Source organism: Rhinolophus sinicus, chromosome 10 (assembly GCF_057876585.1).
Source record: "Rhinolophus sinicus isolate RSI-liver-muscle chromosome 10, RSI-T2T, whole genome shotgun sequence".
Lineage (NCBI taxonomy): Eukaryota > Metazoa > Chordata > Mammalia > Chiroptera > Rhinolophidae > Rhinolophus > Rhinolophus sinicus.
The window spans coordinates 7642047-7664003 of record NC_142510.1 but is presented as its reverse complement, the minus strand read 5'-3'; the positions used below and the strand labels follow the sequence as shown (position 1 = coordinate 7664003).

Below are 21957 nucleotides of genomic sequence, written 5' to 3'. Positions count from 1 at the left end.
ACATGTACACTGGGAGAAGGGAGGGAAGGAGGGCGGGAGGGAGGAGAGAGGGAGGGAAGAGGAAAGGAAAGGAGGAAAAAAGAAAGCCTTACACTCGGACTCTGGGGGGAATCGAGGCAGGATAGTCCATGGGGATGGCGATGGTGGGGAAGGAGAGTTGGGGGATCCTAGAAAGAGAAGTGACTCCTGAAGCCCCCTCTGCCCTTTGGTCTGAATGGCCTGGGTGGCAACTCAGTGGAAAAGTAAAGACGCATGTGAATAAAGATATATATTCGGTCTTTGTCCCTGGTTCCTGGCACAGAGCCCCGAAAACCCTTGGAATTGTGCTAATGAGATGACTCAAGGGAGACTCAGGATGGGGGCTGATCACCCAAAAAAACAACGAAGTGATTAGAGGGTAGGAACCTTTGGCTTCATTCCCTGCCCTCCGGGGAGGGGCGAGAGGCCAGAGCTCAATCACCAATGGCCAATGATTTAATCAATTGTGCCTGTGTAATGAAAACTTAATAAAACCCCCTAAGTTATGGGGTTCAGGGGGCTTCCATGTTGGCAGTACGTGTCAGGAGGGTGGCACACTCCAATTCCAAGGGGACAGACCCCTGTGTTTGGGACCCTTCCAGACCTTGCCGTATATCCCTTTTCACTTGTATCTTTTATAATAAACTGTAATCGTAAGGATAACACTTCACCAAGTTCTGCGAGCCCTTCTAGCCAATTATCAAACCTGTACTTGGCTGGGCAGAAGTGCAGGCAGCCTGGGGACGCCATTCGTGGCTGGTGTCTGAATGGGGGGTCGCCTTGTCAGACCGAGCCCGTAACCTGTGGGGTTTGCGCTAACTCCGCTTAGTATCAGAATTGAACTGAATGGTAGGACACCTAGAGAGAGACTCAGAGAGTGTGTTTCATGGGCTCCTCTGGGCTCCTGTGACACGGGATGGGCTAACAGCAAGACGGTTTTCTTCCTGCACCCGGTGGTACCCTTGCTTCCCGGTGGGTGGAGTACTTCTGGGGGGAAACACAGGCCTGTCGTGGGGGGGTGGGCTCAGAGGAAGACGCTCCCCATGGTATTATCAACTGAAAGCTGGTGCCTCAAGGGCCCCGAATGTCATGTGAGTGACAGGCACTTACTTCACTGTGTGGATGAGAGGTTGCCAACTCAGCCCCTTCAGGGGCCAGGCCAGGAAACAGGAGAACTGAGCCGAGTGGGACTGGAACCACAGGGCATTCTCAGCTAACATTTCACTTGCCCACTTTTGAAGGTGACAAGGGCCAAGGACGTCTCTGTTCTGTAAGAACATCAACAGCACAAGTATGAGGAGCTAGTCCTCAGCCTCCTGCAGGGAGACACTAGGGTGTGGTGGGGCCTGTGGCAAACTAGAGAGCCAGGCCCCACAGGCACTGCTGCGGCCCTGCCCACATCCCTTTGGCAGCTGCCATTCCAGCACATGTCAACAACCTGCATGGGGACGCTCCATCTGTGACTTTCAACCTGAGGTTTTCTGCTGGGCAAACTGGCAGTGACAGGGGGAAAACCCCAGATGCAGCCCTCTCCCAATGACAGACAGGAGTGGGAGGGAAATGCCCCAGTTCCCTCACCCCTCTGGCAGCATGACTCCGAAGTAGTGTATTATACGGTGACCCACATGTCCCCAGCAGGACTGGGCCCAGCTGCCCGCAGCAGTAACTGCTCACTGACACCCAGTGTCATGTGTTGGCCCCTTCCCTTCCCTGCCTCTCTTCCCCACCTCCCATTGGTGCTTCCTGGGACCCCCTCCCTAACAAACTGCTTGTACCCAGATCCGGGTCTGACAACCTGCTTCTGGCGCGACCAAAACTAAGATAAAAGACCAACTGCTCCGTAGCTGGAGCCAATTTCTGCTGGATGGGAAAGCAGGTCCAGTATTATTAGGCCTTCCAGTTTTTTTCAAGGAAACCAGAATCCAGAGTTTCCTGGGAAGCCTTCTGAGTTTTCATTGCCAGCTCAAATTAAACAATATAAAACAAAATAAGACAGGATGAAGCAGAACGTGACCTGGCTGTGGGCCCACTCTGGTCCTCGACTGACCAGCTCAGAGTTGTTGGTGGTGGGCGGGGGGCACAGAAAGCTGTGAGCAGCGGGGACTTGATTGGAGGGGTGCTTTGGCAACCCACCCTGGTGGCCTGGGGATGGGGACAGGCAGAGAAGGCCCTGCAGTAGGCCAGGCAGCATAGACTGTTTATAGGACCGCAGCTGGAAGCATCTGGAGGGCCCAGCGTGGCTGGCTCGTAGGCCGGCAATAGACCCAGAGTAAACAATCAGCCTGATGCTTTTCCAAACACGCAGACCTTGAGTGGCCTGTGGCCTCCCCTGTCCTCCCCTGGCTCACCGGGTGGGGAGAAATCCCAGAACCCCTCCACCCGCCTGACATCCAAACTCAGTCCCAGGAAAAACAAACTCAGGGCAGCGAGAGTGCCCGAGGAGGAGGCAGTCATGAGAAAGCCACTTCCAGGCCCCACACTTGTGAACGTCTTTTTAATTCTGTGCAGATGGAGGCGGCTGTCTTTACAGATTTCCATCTCCCTACACTGCCGCCCTTCTCTCCTCTTGCAGAGAAAACAAAAAGGGCGTCTCTCGAGGTTGTTTTTGTACCATTTCACATGGTTATTTAGAGCCATCACTTTTCTGCTGCCTTTTCTGAATTTAAATGAAGAAGACAAGGTGTCAAGAGTACGGGCAGGTGACGTAAAATTTGGTTCTGTTTGTTGTCCTGCAACCAGCCAAACCCGTCCATGCCTGTTCCAAATTGTTTAATGCATTTAGTAGATTTTCGATTGGAACTGTATTCACTGGAGGAGGAGGGGAGGAATTCCTGAGAGCTGACTTTTAATGGGCCCCAATGAGCCACATATTTCATATATTGTTAGCTCATTTAATCCCCCTCATGATCCAAATAGCTACATAGCAATGTATTATTAAGATATCTGTTGCAAGGGCCAGAAACCTAAATCAAAGAGAATTTATTGGCTTATATAATTGGAAAGTCCATGGGAAGGACATCAGGCATGGCTGGATCTAGGAGCTCAAATGCTATCATCTCTCTCTGTCTCTCTCTCTCTCTCTCTCTCTCTCTCTCTCTCTCTCTCTCTCTCCATCTCTTGGCTCTGCTCTCCTCTGTGAATGTTTCATTCCTAGGCAAGCCCTCTTCTTATGGTTGTAAAGATGGTCCCCAGCAGTTCCAGGCTTCCACTCAGGCTAGCAATCCAAGTAGAAAAAAAAGAACAAACAAACAAACCTCTTTCCCCCAAAGCTTTGGCAAAAGTCCCATGACTGAATCTCACTGGTCCAGCTTGGGTCATGTGCCCATCCTTTGACCAATCACTAAGGTTACGGTGATAGGATTCCTGATCACACGCTCACTCTCGTTGGTTGAGAGGGTTGGACTCACTAAAATACAGGTGGGGAAGGGGTGCTGAACGCTGGGCATTCAGAAATAACAGATGTGTACCACAGTGAGGAATATGAAAAGAATAGGTGAGTCCCGTGGCATCAGCAGGGCTGTCCTGACAGTTGCACAGTTTATGCATTGCATTATCTCAAGGGATTCCATTGACATTCACTGTCATCATACAGTGAACTGTCTTATGACTGAAAAAATGGCCCCAGTATTTTGTAACTCTTACCATAAAGAGACAGAATCTATTTCCTCACCCTGAAACCTGAGCTGGCCTTGTGACTTGCTTTGACCAATAGAATGCAGACTGAGAGGTGACACTGACAACTGAGGTTCGGCCTTAGGAGGCCAGGTTGCCACTTTTACCCTCTGGGAACGCTGCCTGAGACCAGCACATAAGGAAGGGGGACAGCCTATGGGAGGATAAGAAGTCACCAGAGGGAAGCCGAGTGTCCCAGCTGCCCAGCTCTGGCCCGAAGGAGCCCAGGAGGTGGGACAAACTGCTGGCATGAACTAGGTAAACTGGGTTCAGCTCATTTAAGCTGGGAAGTCAGTTTCCTAGAGTCCTCTCCCCATGTGTTCCAGGTTAGACTTAGCCGAGAGAGAAACATGCTCAAGATTTGGAGGGTAGAAGCAAAGCAATAGATGAGACTCTCAGATCAACACGGTCAATGCAATGACAGTGTTTCCTGGATGACATCCTAAATAAACTACTTGTACCCAAATCCTTGTCTCAGAGTCTGCTTCTAGGGGAACTGAGTCAAAGACAGACTTCTCAGGGGACGCCAAGTGCCCTTGTGCTCTGTACTGAAGAAACCCAGTGACCGCTTTCTTTTTATTAATTAATTCGTTCATTCATTCATTCATTCATTCATTCATTCAACAAACATCCAACAAGCTCCTGGTCCAGCACTGGGGAGAGAAAGAGCCCAGAACTTGGTGCAAACCCAAGCCAAACTGGTGCAAACCCAAGCCCAAGACAGGGGCAAGTCACCCAGACCTCAGAGCTTCACTGAATCCTCTGACACAGGAAATGTCATGGAACCCATTTTTCAGATGAGGAAACAGAGGCACAGACAGGTTGAGTGACTTGCCCAAGGTCACATAACTAGTCAGTGGCACGCCAGGGCCAGTATCCAAAACCACAGGTCATCTCCAGATCCCACATTCTCAGCCACATTCTCGGGAGTTCTGGGCTGACTGAGAAAAGTCCCAAAATTTACAAGTTGCTCCTATGAATGATATAATTAGTTCCATAATACTTGTGAGAAAAATCTTATTACTTTTCTTAGTCTGATGAAATGGGGAACTGATCCCCCTTGCCAGGGGGGCAGGATTTTGCCACTCAGAAGCCTGCCTCCCCAGAGACGCCCAGAGCCTCTCCAGGTTCCATTCCCCAAGAACCCCAGGTGTAGACAGCGTCTCTTACCTTTGCTGTCAAAGCTTTCCTTCTTCCTACCCCCACCCCAGGCTCTAGGGGCTGAGCCATGCACATGACCAAGGCTGATCATAGCCATTGCTTCAGTAATGGTCTCGTGACCCAAGCTGAGCCCATGAAACTCAACCCTAAGACTCTTGCTAGAGTTACTGGACAAGAAGAAATCTACTAGGCTGGTAAGACAGAAGCCTGGGGTTGTGAGGCACCATCTGTGCCAGTGTGGAGACAGCCCACCTGAGAATGAAGCCAACACAGAGGAAAGCAGGGTCCTGAGATGAAGAAGGTTCCCCAGCAATACTGCCTTGGCCCCTGGATCCAGCCATGCCTGAAGCTGTCACACTCCCAACTTTCCAGCGACACGAAACAATACGTTCTGTTTTGGTATAAATTAATTTCAGTGGAATTCTGTTATTTGCAACTGGATGAGTCCTGACGAACATACTAGGCTTTTAAAAATCAAGGCCTGTTGATTCTCCACTGGCCTAAGGAAAACATAACCCTTCAGAACACAAAGACACAGATGCTCTTTGGAGGAGATGGAGGGAGGGAAAAATACTTCCCATTCTTTTGTGATGCATCAATAGCCAAAATAAGACCTAGTTCATTTCTCAAGCAGGTTAGCTTGCCTAACAACCATTACTCATCCCAGCTCCAACCAGCACTGAGCTTGGTGTGGCTTCAGAGAACCTGCTACACTCAGAGCCTCCCAGATTTTCCACGTGAAAAGAATGTCTGTTATCGCTCTTTTTATCCACCAGTTCAGTGTCCTGGCCCTGGATTTCCTAGAGCTCCAAGGAAACACTTTATAGAATGTCCAGCCAAATCAACACCCTTCAAATGCTTGCGATACACAAGGAAAACCCTGGAAATCTCGCCTCTACAGGAAGTGATCAAAGCAGTTGGTCTTGCCCCTTCTTGCCGAGTGGGGAGGCTAGCACAGGACCTCAGAGGCCAGGGGGCGGGGGTAGTCTGCAGGGGCCAGATGAAGCATGGCTTCCACGGCTGAGCCAAGCAAGTAAAACTTCCTGGAAGGACTGAGTACATATGGGAAGGTCCTCAGCTGGGGAAATCAGACATGATCTCATCTTAGGTTAGTTTCCTAGAATCAGCCAGAGACCGGGATTTGGGTGCATGAAGCTTGTCGAGGGGGAGGCTTTCCGGAGGAGGGGTGGAGGAGACAGCTGTGAGCTGCTGGCAGCCAACACAGCAGCTGGCACACAGCAGCCTGGTAAGGACGATCTGGGCAGTCCCCCCTTTCCTCCTCAGGACCACGTCCTTGGTTTCTGGGAAGGGGCTCATCATGGACTGATCGTAGCTGGGGTGAGAAGGGCTCATGAGTGACGGCAGAGCTCAGTGATTGAGCAACCAGGGCTTTGGGGGCGGACAGAGCTAAGCCTGAATTCTGGCTCTGGGATGCTCGGGTTCCCATCGGGAGCTGCAGTGGTACACAGCGCGTAGGAGGCGGTGCTGACGGAACACAACCCTGTGTTAGATGCTCCTCTACCCAGAGCCTAGTGTGTGGGGGTTGCCCCCAAAGTCTTGCCTTTGCACACATCTCCAAGTGTCCCAGACCTGGGGGGCTGAGGTGGAAGATTTGGTATCAGTCACCAGGCACATGACTGAGTGGGTGGTCTTCCTGGACCCTTCCCAGCACCCACAGACACTGACTGACCTTCCATGTATGCCAGGGGTTACCACACCCCTGGTCTTTGGGATATACAAAACTCTCTTGTTTCAGGGAGTCCTGGCTCCCTATTTCCCTTCCCACTCTCAGTCCCTCTGGATGGAAAAGCACCTTGATTGGCACAAGAATCGGGTCTGGAGCACAAAGTGGGGGTCCTAACAGAGGAGGGACTCAGTAACAGATGCAGGAAGTCTAGCCTTGCTCTTGAACCAGAAATGCTTCAAACCCACCAAAGACCCCTGAGGACACGTTCCAGCTCCTCACAGGCCATGCTCTGGGGGGAGACCTCTTGGGCTGCATTGTTCACCATGACACGCCTTCTGTGTCCCGGCTGCTCAAAATACCTGCCAGTCCCTAAGGTTCCACAAGCTCCTGCCCCCGGGCATTTGCACAAGCTGTTCTCTCTGCCCCGAATGCCCTCCCCTGCTTTCTCCAGGCCTACTTGTCCTGCTCTGGCCTCAGGCCTCTCCTGACTCTGAGAAGCTTTCCCGGACCCCAGCTCTTCTGAATGGGCCCCTCCTTCTCCTTCCCCTCCCACTTCCCCACCTCGTGCCATCACTTCCCTTCCTTGGCCTCCCTTTCAAGACTGAGCACCCGAGTGCAGCCCTGGAGCTTAACTGACAGGGTATCTGGGGGTATCGTTATGTAGTAGATGCTCAGGGAATAGCTGTGGCATGAATGAACGCAGGAGAACTGCTGCGTGGGGCAGGCAGGCCCCTCTGCAGTGACTAGTCAGATGCTAATTATATCCGTTGACATTGCACCCAGCAACAGCTAAGCCAGTGACCTCGTCCTCCAGGCTGATTCTGACCACGGTTTGGGGCGGCCAAACATTCCAAGGTAACTTTATAATGTACACCTTCCCCATCCAATTAAAATTCACCATTTGCCTTTAAGGTGCAGGTGACAGGTACCACCCCATGGGTAGCAACCGCAAAAACTGCTACGCTCCTGCGCCCCGTTCGGCTAAGCACTGTCCGAGTAGCTTTGATATTATTGTTCCTGTTTTACATTCGTGTAACCTGAGGCTAACCAGGGTGAAAGAAAGACACGCGCCCAGAGCGGGCGGTGGACTAGGGATCTGTACTCAGAACGACAGAAAAGAACTAACCAGGCCCAAGGGGAGGTGGCTGTGGATGCCGTGTCAGTGTCCCAGGGCTGCTGTAACAAATGACCAAAACCGGGAGGTTTAAGACAACCAACTGTGCTCTCTCCCAGTGCTGGAGGCCAGATGTCGGAAATCAAGGTGTCAGCAGGGCTGTGCTCCCTTCTGGAGGCCTCAGGGGTGAATTCTTGCCTCTTCCAGCTTCCCGTGGCTCTAGGAGGTTCCTTGTCTTGGGGCTGGATCATTGTCATCTCTGCCTCTGTCTTCACACGGCCTTTCCCTCTGCCTCTCTGTGTCTCAAATCTCCCTCCTTTCTCTTTACGGACACCAGTCACTGGGTTTTGGGCCCACCCTCAATCCAGGAGGAGCTCATCTCGAGATCCTTAACTTGATGACCTCTGCAGGGACCCTATTTCCAAGTAAGATCACAGGTACCAGGGTTCAGGACCGGACATATCTTTCTTGGGGGTTTACTGTTCAACCCACTATAGGGGCAGCGTGAGAGCGGGACTAAGCAATTGGCTGCCCCCTCCACAGGGGGCTGAGAAAGAGGAGGAAGGTGGCTTGAACAGGAAGAGGAGAAGATGGGGGAGGCACGGAGATGAGCAGGGACAAAGGGGGCCACCAGGCTTCATTCTCTGCCGGAAACCCATCGGCAGAGGAAACAGCTCAGGAGGCTGCGAGGCTCCCAGAGGTCTCAGTGCTGGACAAGCAGATGCGTCTGACTCCTGGCCCCGAGCCTCCTCCTGCCCCACCCACACTTCTGACCCTTGGGCCTGGCGTTTGGATGCCTGTGGTCCTTGACCCGGTCCAGCCAGGCGGAGGCCCTGAGAGACAGACCAGGCTGCTGACCAGCCTCCAGGCCCAAGGGAAATGCCACCCAGAACCTGCTTTGTGTGTTGCAAATGCCACCCGCCCTACTCCCTCTGAGGACAGTGTCTAGCCGCCTCTCACACGAGACCACGCGGTGCCTTCTGCCCTGGCTTGGGTGGAGTTTTCCAGGCTCCTCCCTGGCCCCAGAAAAGCTGAATGCCTAGAATTCCACTGGAATTCCCATAGTGCCCACTCCTTCCCTTCTGGCCTCCAATAAAGGAAACAAAGGCCAGCTCTGGGGCCCAGAGAGAGGGTGGAGGGTAGGGCCCAGGGGCAGGTGCTGGGGCTGCGTTCCCTGGATGGCCGGGGTCCAGAGCCCCCACTGCAGGGTCTGGTGAGAGAAGCCATCTGGCGCTCATTACACCTGCATATACATATGTGTGTCCCCTTGCCCCCCACGTGCACACAGGGACCACAGACACGCCCACATAATCCCTGAGCACACTCCAGGACCCTTCCCCGACGTGTACAACACGCTAGGGTGGAATACAGCTGGACCCCTTTCCAGAGGGGCACCCACCCACGTGGACACGGGCAACCCAGGACCCTATGAGCAGGAGCTGGTGCAGCCTGAGGGCTGACTGAGCGAGCCAGCCTGGGTTCAGTCCCACCTCTGCAATCTCGGGCAAGTCACTCAACCTCTGTGTGCCTCAGTTTCTTGATCTGAAAACCAAAATGTAATAGTACCCACCTTCGAAAGGTTGTTGAGAGGGTTACGTGAGTTACTCCACGCAAGCAGTGGGAAGCCTGGCACGCAGGAAGCGCAATAAACACAGGTATGCAGGAGGCTCCCTACCTGTATACAGAGACAGATGTAGAAGGGCGTAAGAAACCCCAGATGAAAACTCACATGCAAATACACACACGATTACACATATGCACACACACACAGGCGCTCGTACACACGGATGCACCCATGCAAGCTGTACACACAGTGACGCTCACCGACACCCACACGTGTGCACGCAGACACCAACCAGCACAGGGAACCCTCACTCCCTTTTAGTGCCTCTCCTTTCCCCTTCCCCGCCATCCCACTGCTGTCTGTGTGTGTACAGCATACATCTGGGAGTGGCCATGGGGACCAGAAGCCGTCCCTGTCCCTCAAGAGGCACCCATGTCATCTCTCAGGGTACAACACACCATCACACACAGGCTGGTTTCTGTCTGGACACAGACACCCCAAAGCACCCCATGTTCCCTGCCATGACCGGCCCTGCCTGGGGTCTGGGATCAGGAGCTGGGAACCTCAGCTGGCACTGTTTGGAGCCGCTCTCCCCCATGCTGGGCCCCAGCAGCCTCCACCCCACCTCTCTCACCAGGGAAAACAGACAAAAACCTAAACTTGAAACAGTTCTTCCAGCCTCCCGGAGGGGTCAGGGTCCCCGGCAAGACCCCTTTTGTCATCAGTGCCCCACCCCTGACCCTATGGAGTGAAACCTTTTGTCTGTGCAACAACAAAGGGCATTTCTGACCAGGACTCCGAGGCCTGTATGTGGCCTCCGTGCCACTGCCACACTGGGGCTAAAGCAGGTGCTGGCAGCACAGAGACCCTGGGCGTTTATGGGGGAGGAGGAAAGGGAGGGGAGAGCAAGCCAGTGGGGAGCCTGCAGGCCGGTTTGCCTACTCCTCCCTGAGACTCAGTCTGCTCATCTGTAAAGGGGTAAGAAAAGCAGCCTCTGTTTGGGCCTTGGGCACCGTCTAGGGCTGCCGCGGCTGTGCCCTTTCCTGGGCCTGGAGAAACTGGCACCCTTATGCATCTCACTGCGAGAAAGGCCTGCTTCCCGCTGGGAAAACAGGAGACTGCAGCCCTGCATTTCGCCAGCCTCTGAGCAGCTAGGAGGTGGGCACGCGCTCCCACCTGAGGAATCAGGTACCCAGGCCCCAGACAGAGTGGGCACCGGTGCCACAAAGAAGCAGGGATGGGGGCTTCTCCGCAGGTGGCAGGGGCACCCACCTTCTGGGGCCAGGCCCACTTTCTAGGCCATAGTCAGTGCTGGCACTGAGGTCCCCCGTATTCTTTCCATAGATTCCTTTTGCTCACATCAGCCTGGTCTGTTTCTGCTGCTGGCAGCTGGGGATTAGGGCTGAGGCAGGGCCCTGCAAAGCCACTGTGATGAGTGAGTGAAATCCTCCACTGGAGGACTCCAATCACATTGGCCAGCCTGCTATTAACATATTATTAGCCCAGCACCGGCACCTGCGAGCCAGGAACCTGAACGCATCACACTACCCCTCTGGGCCTCAGTCTTCCCAGCTATAAAATGGGATAATAGTTCTCCATCCCCTGTGACATAAATAGATGTTAGGTCTTTGCCCCTAGTTCCTGACACAGAGCTCCTACCCTTGTGATCTCCTGCGTGAGGAGAGAGGAGTCCCTCACGAGCTCTTAAATGCCCTGGATTTTCCCGGATGACAGGAGAGTCTTTTGTTCTAATGAGGTGGCTCCTGGGTGAGGGCACATCATCAGAAAGACGGAGCCCTGATTGGAAGCTTGGAACTTTCAGCCCCACCCCCATCCTCAGGGAAGGGGAGGAGCTAGAGATGGAGAGAAAGATCCTTCAAGCCTCCAAGACAAAGCCTCCATAAAACTCCCTGAACTACATACAGGGTTCGGGGGGCTTCTCAGTTAATGAACACAACCGCGCGATGGGAGGGTGGACACCCCAACTCCACAGCGACAGGAGTTCCTGCCCTCGGGACCCTCCTAGACCCCTCCTATTATCTCTTCATCTGCTGTTTCTCTCTGTCATATCCTTTATAATAAAGCGGTAAATGTAAGTGTCTCTGAGGTTTGTGAGCCGTTCTAGCGAATTACTGAACCTGGGGTAGGAGTTGTGAGAACTAACACTGCTGGCAAGTCAGACAGAAGTGGGGGGCTCTGGGGACCGATCCTGGTGACGGGTACCTGAGGGGAGGGCAGTGTTACGGGACTGAATCCTGAGCCTGTGGGGTCTGACGCTAACTCCGGGTAGTTAGTGCCATAGCTGAATTAAATTACAGGACACCCAGTTGGTGCCCAGGAAGTTGGAGGATTGGTTGGGGGGGAGCCCCAAATCTCACCCATTTCGGGTCAGAAGTATCGTGAGTAGAGAAACAGCTATTCCATCCCCATACGGTGGCTGTGAGGATTAAACGATAACGTGTAACAAGTGCTCAGGAAGCATCTCTCCCATTGGTAGCATTTGCCTTCACATGGTAACAGCACGATTTGGATTTTATCAAATAAGAACTGAGTAGGACGTTCCTCAAATTCTAAGGATCCGTGCATTTACATAGGAAAAATGATTACATCTGTATTTTCACTAGCCTATAACTTAACTTTAGTACAGAACTCCAATTCCTAATGCAGCAACCCCAACACCAGTAATAGCAGGACTTGTGACTTTGTCACCATCAGGAGTCACAGGTGTTTCTATATCCCGTGACTGTCACTGCAGATATACATACATCGCTGGCGTTCGCTGAAACCTGTGTATTTAATTTTTCTGCAATGAAAAAATTATTCTGAATATTCAACTCTGGTTATTACATTGCATGCCACACTGAGGGGCTGGGGACTGAGAGCAACTTAGTGTGAAATGTGTCAGAAAAATAAGACAACTAGTCACCGTATGGATGGATGGATGGATGGATGGATGGATGGATGGATGGGGAGATCGATAGATGGATGAAGAGATGGATGGAAAGAAAGATGGATGGAAGGAAGGAAGGAAGGAAGGAAGGAAGGAAGGAAGGAAGGAAGGAAGGAAAGTAGGAAGGGGTAAATGGATGGAGAGAGGGCGAATGGAGAGAGGCATGGGATGAATGGACAAGGGGTCGATAAAGAGAGGGAGGGAGTGATGAAGAGATGGATCAAGAGAAGGGGGGAGGGGTGGACGGAAAAGAAGATGGGCAGATGGATGGATGGATGATGAAGGGATAGGCAATAAAGCAAATACAGCAAAATATTATCTGGGTGATGGGAAGATGGGTGGTCACTGTACAATTCTTTCAACTTTGCTGCATTTTGAACACTGTCACAATAAAATGTTGGTGGAAAAGATTTTTAAAAGAAAAAGATGCCACCGAGAAGGAAAATGCAAAGTGTGAGCAAAGAAAGAAGATTCATCTTAAACTTCATCTTTATCACTGAGTCCTTATCAAAATCAGATGATATAGAGAAGGAAACAAACAAAAGCACGAGAACCGGACACATAACATGGGTCCTAAGTAACTGAAACATTAAAGGAAAACACCAAGGTTTCCCTCTAAGGAAAATTCAATGTCTAGAGCTGTGCTGCCAATGTGGTCCCCACTGGTCACGCGTGGCCACTGAGTAAAGTATGGCTGGTTGGGATTGAGATGTGCTGTAAAATACACACTGGATTTTGAAAACTTAGTACAAAAAAAAAAAAAAAAAAAGGAAAATACCTCAAGAATATTTTTAACTGTTGATTCCATGTTGAAATGTTAACATTTTGGATAAACTAGACAAAATAAAATACGTTGTTAAAATTAATTTCCCCTGCTTCTGTTTACTTTTTTTAATGCAGCTACAAGAAAATTAAAACGACACATGGGGCTCACATTAATTATATTTCGACTGGGTCGGACCAGTCTAAAGGAAGTGCCACTGTGAAAATTCTGAGAAGTTTACCAAAATGCAAGCATTTTTCCTGTGCTAATGTAATGGTGACACTGTATCTTTTATTTTGAGATTTGTACTTCGGTCAGTCACCAGTGTAGTTTAGCGTGGGAGTTTTTGACAGTTTTTCTTTGCTTCACTTCCCTCCTGCCAAACCTTAATGACTCTGTTTACTGTACCTTTACTATTCACACCAGATTCAGTGGTTCTGTTTACTTCAGACTGTATGCATACCTGGCTCAAAGACCTGAAAGAAGTTTTTACACCTGTGATCCACGCCAATGCCTGAAACAAACCAGCCTCAAGGAAGCGCCTTTTTCCAGTAACGGCCTAACTTCCTTGATCCGCCTCTCCTTACCTGCCCGTAACACCTTTTGGCCGGGCTGGGAGCAGTGAGATGGCCTTTGGACAGGAATCCGCTGGCATTTTGCATAAACCTGCTTTTCTTTCCACTGACCTCATCTCTTGAGTTTTGGCTTTCGCGGGGCAAGGAGCCTGACCTTTGGCACAGTAATACTTCTAGAATCATTCCTGTTCTTTCCGTGGCTAGCCTGACGTAGATGTGCCAGAAAAGACAGAATTGCTGCCTTCTGCTTATCTGTGGGAGGACGTGCTTTGTCATTCTTCCTGTGGTCAGTACATCTGTGAGATACACTGCCAAACTTGTGCTGAAGATATTTGAAATAAAGTAAAATCTTTATATGATGAATAGTTTTTGGAACAAATATCCAGTGCTAAATCGACAGAAATAAAATCCAGGTACATCTTACACAATAAAACAAAACACGATTTTGGAAGGGGTCGAGGGGTTTTGCCAGAGGGGTCCTCGGCAATCAGGGTGCCCCCGCTGGCTCCCTGCCTGTCTGCCTTTTGAAGATCACGGGGTTTCCTTCCCTGTTTTCAGATGATTCTACCACGAAAAAAAAAAAAAGATGGTCATCATGAAAAAATGAGACACCACGTGACAGCCGCCTGACCCTCCTGTGTGGGCAGTGACCATGGCCCTGACCAGGCAGGCACGAGGTCTGGCCCCTTTGGTCCTGGCTTCAGAGGAAGGAGACCCTGGGAGGCATCTGGCTGAAATGACAGTCCTCCTCCTGCTGGAGCCTGGCAAGGAGCAGTCAGGGCACTGTGCCCAGGGGAGCCTGGGCATTGGGGACACCTGAGCTCTGGGAGGCGGGGCCGGGCTGGGTCAGTTGTCGCAGCTTACTGGGAGGCACTTCCTGGACTGGGGACCTTCTGCTCCCCACCTCTCCGGGCCTGAGCCTTTTGCTTCCTTGTTAACCTATTTTGAGCATGTTTCAGGTACCGACACTAGACAAACATTACCTCGTTTCATCCCTACACACCTATAATCACATTCCCAGGTTCACCAATAAAGAAAATGAAGCACAGACAGGCTAAGTGTCTGGGGCCATACTCTTGTCAACCACTCCATCCTGTGTCCCTGAGGAAGGGCCAGAAACCCAAATGGACCTGCTCCATCCCAATAAACAAACTCCTGCCAGGGAGGGCACCGTGCCACTTACCAGCTCCTCTACTGGGGAGAGCTGCTCCTCCCATGTGCCCACAGGCCATCGTCACCCACAAGTCACCCAACCAGACACCCAGGAGTCTCCCCCAGACCCCCTAGGCCTGACAATGCTTCCTCCACAGCTATAAGTGTCTCTGGCCTCATCCCATTTCTCTTCAACCTGTCCCCTCGCTACCAAGTGAGTGACCTGGGGCAAGTTCACTTGACTTTTCTGTGCCTCAGTTTCCCCATCTGTAAAAGGGGATAATGACAGGCCTATCTTGCAGAGTCATCATGAGGTCAAAATGAGTTTTTCATACACACACACACACACACACACACACACACACATCAGGGCTTACCATCGTCCCCAGCACAGACTTAAGTGTTCAACACTAGTTCACTATCACAACTGTCATCTGCTTCCAGAGCCAGCACAGTGGACGGGACACCAGAAGCCCCACAGCAAATGTCTGGGATGTCTGAGATGGTTTCACGAACAGATCCAATCACGTCCCTCCTCAGCCAAAGGTCCTGTCATGGCTTTTCCATGAGCCACGAAGGAGGAACAAACACCCTCTTCCTGCCCACTGCACTCCCTCACCCTCCAGTGAGCTCTGATACCATAAGCCCCATCTTGCCTCAGGCCCTTTGCACATACTGCCCCCCTGCCCAGAATGTTCTTCCTCCAACATCAACACCCTGCACAGCTGGCTTCTCCACATGCAGCTCCTCAGGGAGGCCTCCCTGTCTCCCCATCCCCAGGTCCTAGCACATGCCTCTTCTCCCTCGTGGCACAGACCACATTTTGTCAGTTTTGATTTGCTTGTTTGTTGATTGTCCCCTCACTAGACTGTCTGGGCTGTGAGGGCTGGAACCTCATTGGGCGCTCTGGGCTGGATCCCCCAGGCTTCGCACGGCACCTAGCAGCTGGCAGGTGCAGGACAAATATTTGTGGAATGACCGAGTGCATAAATCAGTGAATGAACAAATGAGCAAATGGGGTCTCGTCCCAATGCTTGCTTTGCACTTGGGAAACAGAAGCTGAGAAGAAGTGACTTCACAGGTCACATACATCAAGTGGGTGGCAGAGCTGGAGCCACCTACACAATTGAGGTTATTACTACAAAAGAGTTTATAAGTACAAAGGACATACAATGCAGACAGAGCTCCAGAAGGCTTCCTCTTTGATTCGCCACCAGCCCCGGTGGTGCGGGCAGCTGAAGCCTCCCCAAATCCCAGCCCTTTGTCATGGCCGGTCACCCTGTGCATGGCACCAGGAGGATGGATGGGCTTTGAGGTCTTTGCACTCGATGCTGGGGGGACGGGGGTCATGACGGCCCTGCTGGTAAGTCACAAGGGCCCTCTGGAGGGTACGAAAACTCATCCTGACTGCTGAGTCACAGCCAAGGGGTAGAATGACATCACTCATAAGCCTGACACCATGCCACCCATTCCACACTCAGTGCCAGCCCGCTCTCCCCTCTCCACACAGCTCAGCTACATACAAGTCTGCTTACTGGCAAGACGCTGCCAAGGAGGAAGGAAGTGAGCAAGCCCAGACGGAGGGTGCTGGTCTGTGGTGGGCTGCCGGGACCCACGTCCTGTGTGGGGGGAAATGACTACGTCGCGATTCCAAGAACAGCGAGGCCCACAAGGTGGCTACATTGTGCTGGTCCCAATTAATCCTCGCCACAGCCCTGGAAAAACGGGCAGAGCAGTTATTCCCATTTCACAGATGCAGAAACAGGGCTCAGAAAGTTGAGGGCTTTGCCCAGGGTCCCTCAGCCAGCCAGAATTACCTCGGGGCTGGAAGTCCGCAGCTTCACCCACAGCTGCTCGTAAACCACTCTCTGCCACACGTCACGTGCTTACAACACATCACGGCCTTTAATTTTTTACAACAAATTTATGAGCTACATGTTGTTTTGGGCCCCGTTTTCCAGATGAGGAAACTGAGGCTGAGATAAAGGAAAACACGTGCCGAAAATCTACAGCTGGGGGCTGGCAGAGGGGGGATTTGAACCCAGTGCATCTCCAGCGCTCGTGTGCTTCCCTCCATACCCAGTGCCTCCTTTGTCACCTCAGATTGGTGGCGAGACTCTCGGCTTCTGCACAGTTGTGCGGGCGCCGATGAAGTGACCTCCAGGCCACAAACATAGGGCTGCAGACACCCCTGCGCCCAGCTGCCCAGAGTCTCTCACCCTCCGCTCCGCCTTCCTCTTACTTCGGGGCCCCTCTTTCAGACAAGCCCCAACAAAAGGAGTGACGTGTGTCTAAATGCGCTGGAGCAGGAACAACACACAAGGGACATTTGCTAGTGATACCCCAGGGAAGCTGTGGCCGGGGAGGGGCTGAGGGTTGGCTGTGCCTTCCATTTAGTACCAGGACAGAGAAGTCGGTGACTTACCCCGTCACACACTGTGGGTGGGACAGTTTCCAGTCCAGCTGCCCTCAGGGCATTCGCCATCCTTCAGGCTCTGCTCTCTATCAAGCGATGGAGCCCACCTGCTTTCCCAGACCCCATGGAGGAAGGGAGTGTTTCTCCTGCCTGCTTCTCTGTGTCTCTTCCGTGGCTCCAGCCCAGGCCTCTGGCTCTCCCAGCACTGGTGTAACTGCTCCCCGAATTAAGGGCCCTCTGTTTACATGTCCTGTCTGCTGCCTTGGCCGTGCTGAGCTCCTTTGAGAGAGTGAACGAAGCTGGAAAGGACAGATGCTGAGGGATGGACAGATGAACAGATAGCCTGGAGGCAGATGGGGACACAGCCGGGGGACCCAGACAGCTACGTGAAGCAAAAGAAAGCAAGCAATGTACACGTGAAATGTTGGCACCAGATGTGAGCAAAGCAGATAAAGGCATCTGGGTAGCAGAGCAGAAATAAAAATGCCCTGATTTCTCACCAGCCAAACACAGCCCCCTGGAGGCCAAGTGTGTCACTTTTAAAGAAATACCCTGAAAAAGCCTGGCTCAGCTCTGAGCCTTGGAATCATTTTTTTAAAAGAGCTTTATCAAGATACGATTCACATCCCCTACCATTCACCCACTTAAAGTGTCCATTTCAGTAGTTTTATGTATAGCAACCGTCAGCACAAATTTAGAACACTGTCATCATCTCAAAAAGAAACCTTTCAGCTATCACGTCCGTATCCCTCATCCCCGTTCCCCTTAAAGCAGCTACTCACCTGACTTTCTGTCTCTATGCACTTACTATTCTGGACATTTCATGTAAACGGAATCATGCAGCTTGGGTCCTAGTCCCAGAAGGGGTGGGGGGTGATGCTGGGCAGGTAAAACAATGTGACGCCCACTACAGGGCCCTGCCTGTCAGCCCGGGCGTTCTAGGGCTCTAGGACTCTCCCCTCAGACCTCCACGCTGCTGCCCCGGTCTCCAGGGAAGGGGTTTTCCGCAGCTGAGAAGGCAGTCAGCCCAGAATCCCAGGCCTGCCACGCTGGCCTTTGCCCCCACAAATTCTAATCCTCTGAGATCATCAGTCAGGGAAAGTCGATTTCAAAGCCCGGGCAGAATATGGGAGCAGGAATGGCCCACCTGGGTCACTGGCCTGTGCACACAAGCTCACGTGGACACACACGTGTGCACACATCCATACAAGCTGGGTACACACACACACATGCACAGGGGACACACCAGTGCACAGGAGCTGGGCTGCACAGGCAGGGAGGAAAGGGGTCAGTCAGGGCTCTGAGCTGCAAGAGACACAAATGCAACGTGAACCAATGCAGGCATGAAAGGAAAGCTGCGGGCTTCTGTTTTGGGGATGGATGGTAGGGTCCAGAACCAGGCATTGGAGACCATGAGGATTCTCTCCCACTTCTCATGTTTTTCAATGTGTATCGGCTCCACACAGCCAAACCATCTTGCCCCACCTGTGTTCATACCTTCCCACCCCTGTGCCAGCTCCAACTGGCAAAAATTCCAGGGAAGGCTTCTGATTGGCCCATCTTGGGTCATTTGTGTGCAGCCCTGGACCAATCACTGTGTCCCAAAGGAGGTGAGTGGCAAGGATTAGTGCCCAAGGGAGAGGACTACCACATGGAAAATTACTGTAAGCTGAAAAGCCACCCCGATTTGGGGGAAGTGCCTAGTAACAGTACGATCTGGACAAGTAACTTAGCCTCTCAGTTTTCTCATCTACAAAGCAGGAGAATAATCGAACCTGCCTCAGAAGTGCTTGTAAAGACGAGAAGAGTTAATACGTACAAAGCACTTAGCACAATGCTGGCCTATGGTTAAGTAATACCAAGTGTTCCTTGTTGAATATTAGTATTATTACTACTACTTCCATCGTCAGCAGAGCCGTGCTGGGAGGCCCGTATTATCCCCTTTCTGCAGGGGAGGAAAGTGAGGGAGAAAAAGCCACACAGAGCTTTTGCAGAGCTCTAGGCTTTGGGAATTGAAGACTCATTGGACACTGACCTTCTGGAAATTGCTTCAGGGGCCTGGGGAAACAAGATGGCGGGCAAGTCCCATCTACCTGCCACTAGAACACTTGTGCCCTCTGCATCTTGGTCTCAGTCGCCAAGGAAAACACAACTCGGTCACTCCCCACACACAGAAGGGACAGGACACGTCAGCTTCAGCAGTGGGCGTCTGTCCCTCATGGCCTGAGGGTCCCTCCCGGAAGCCAACGCACACATACCGCTTGTGCCACAGAAAGAAGGACCCTGTCCCTTCCTCACAGGGGACAGATATAGCAGTGGGGTTGGCCGGGTGCCATATGACGCACAGCCACACTTAAGTAGGACAAAGGAGCACACATTAAGTCTGAAACAGGGAAAGATGCCCCCACACAAGGCAATAAGCCTGAGGACAGCAGGTTCCTTATCTCCGGGTGAAGGAAGTGTTCCAGGCCCACGGCCCATTCTTCTGCACCCGTGGGGATGGAAAGCCTGCTTGCTCCAGACTGACTTTCCCAGCACATGGCAAGGAAGATGACGCTCAAAGATATTCTACAGCTGGAGGGAAACCTAGATGTTATCTTAATGCGGGGTGTCCAACCTCTGCCGTTTTGACATGTGGGGCTGGATAATTCTTTGCTGTGGGGCCGTCCTGTGCACTGCAGCATGTTTAGCAGCCTCTGGTCTCTACCCACGAGATGCCAGCAGTACTCTCCCCACCCTCAAGTTGTAACAACCAAAAATGTCTACTGGGGAGTAAAGTCGGTCGAGAACCACTGATCTAGATAAACTGTCAGATTACAGATGAGGAAATGAAGGCTGAAAGAGGTAAGGAATCAGAATCAGCTTGAATCTCTGCCTCTGCTGTCATCACCTCTCTTTTAGGCATGCAGAACCTGAAGCTCAGAGAGGTCAAGTGACTTGCCCCAGGCCACACAGCAGGGATGTGAACATCAGAGCCAGACACTCCCAACTCCAGGCCCAAGCACTCTCCGCCCCCATCCCGAGAGCTGACAGTGAACTTCACTGAGGGAGTTTTGGTAAACAGACAACAAATGCTTGCCAATTCTTTAATTACATCTGTCGCCATGTCTATTATCAACTGTAAACATCTGTGTGTTTCCTTGGAGTCTGCTTGGCTCCTTCCAGTTCCTGCGGTCTGTCAGATGTGGGCAGAATTACAGGCTTCCGAGCTGATGGGTCATCTTCGGCTCATCTCATCCTGGGTCTTGGTGTGCAGGTGGCCCTGGTGGATATGTGACACCTGTCACAATCAAATCATAAGCTGTCAGAGCTGGATGCACCGTCAGAATGTACCTGATTCAACGCCTGTGTTCTCCAAGTGGGAAACTGAGGCCCAGAGAAGGGGAGCGCCCTGCTCACGGCTGCACAGGGAGCTGGGACCCAGCTGGATGGACTAACTGTGCTCACTGCTTGTTTGCTTTTCCTTTTGAAACAACTTTATTGAGATAGAATTCACATACCATATAATTCCCCAGTATACAGTGCATAGTTCAATGGTTTTTAGTCGATTCACAGAGTTGCGCCATCGTCACCATCACCAGTTTTAGAACATTTTCATTACCCTTCCCCAAAAAGCCCATACTCATCAGCAATTGCCTCCCCCAACTCCCGCAGCCCTTGGCAACCACTAATTTCTGTCTTCATGGATTTGCCTATTCTGAATGTTTCATAGAAATGGAATCATACAATATGTGGCCCTTAGCGATGAGCTTCTTTCCCTGAGCACGATGGTTTCAAGATTCATCCGTGTTGTGACATGTTGTCATGCCTCCTTAAGGCTGCCACGTCGTTTGTCCATTCATTCCTTGAGGGACATTTCTGTTGTTGCCACTTGTGTGTTCCTGTTGACTGAAAACTTCCTGTGTGCCAGTCTGAGCACTTGATTTGCAGACAAATCACACCGCCCTGAAGGAGGCACAACTGTTCCCCTTTCACAGTCAGGGCAACTGAGGCTCAGAGGAGTCAAGGGACCAGCTCAAGGACCCAAATCACAACTACTCCCAAAGGTCTCAAACTGGCAGCCTGGGGGCCACAGGGAGGCACTGTGTTTCCTTTGGCCTGAAAAGCATTTCACAGTTGTTGGAATTAGCTACCCACATTTGAAACCGGAGAGTTTTGTTTGTTTATTTAAACAGATTTCTAGCTTCTCTTGAAAAAAATAATAAATTCCACAAGATCTGGCCACATAGGGCCTGCCTGTCCCTTTCCAAGAGGCCACGGACAGCTACTGAGGGCTGATGCCGCCCCTGAGGAGCGGGTTGTGCTGTCTCCTGTCCCCTGGCCCACCTGCTTGGTTAGGGGGACCAACCGGCCCAGCTGGCCCAGGACTGTCCCAGGTAAAACTGAAGGTCCACGGCCCAGGAAAACCCTTATCCCCAGGCAAACCGAGGTGGTTATCTCCCTCCTGGCGCTGAACCCTGACCACCGGCCATCTCTGCCACCACCTATCACTGCTCCCCGACAGAATCGCCCTCCAGCTTTGGTCGAGTGTCTGCTGTCCTCCGCCACGGCCTTCTCTAACCATCGCTCGCTCCGCCCACATTCTCCAGGGCTAATGCCAGCCCCAGACTTCTCATAGGTCCTTGGCAAGATGAGAAAAATTAAGAGTCTGAATTCTTCATTGACCTGGACTTACCCCATCTCCACTTTGTCCTTTATTCCGAGATGGAGGGCTTCCTTCTGCTACGACATCCTTTTACCAAACAATGGGGAGAGGAAGTGGCTTGGTGAGGTTTTTAATGTCTTCATTAGTTAAAATAAAAAGTCGCAATCTCATGTCCACCCTTGAAATTTTTTAAATAAACGTTAAATTTTAGAATAGTTTTAGATTTAGAGAAAAATTGTG

The 21957-nt window shown here is 51.7% G+C and overlaps 1 protein-coding gene across 2 annotated transcripts in view; it reads right to left on the bottom strand.

Annotated features, from left to right (window-relative positions):
• LITAF (lipopolysaccharide induced TNF factor) overlaps positions 1 to 21957 on the bottom strand; it is a 93654-nt gene that overhangs the window by 47589 nt on the left and 24108 nt on the right. Inside the window, exon 3 of one of the 2 annotated variants that reach the window (XM_074322863.2) lies at positions 9223 to 9327. The exons of the other annotated variant lie outside the window; for it this stretch is intronic. The gene's annotated coding sequence lies outside the window, so the exon portion shown is untranslated. The remainder of the gene's footprint in view (positions 1 to 9222; positions 9328 to 21957) is intronic. 2 annotated transcript variants of the gene reach the window in all.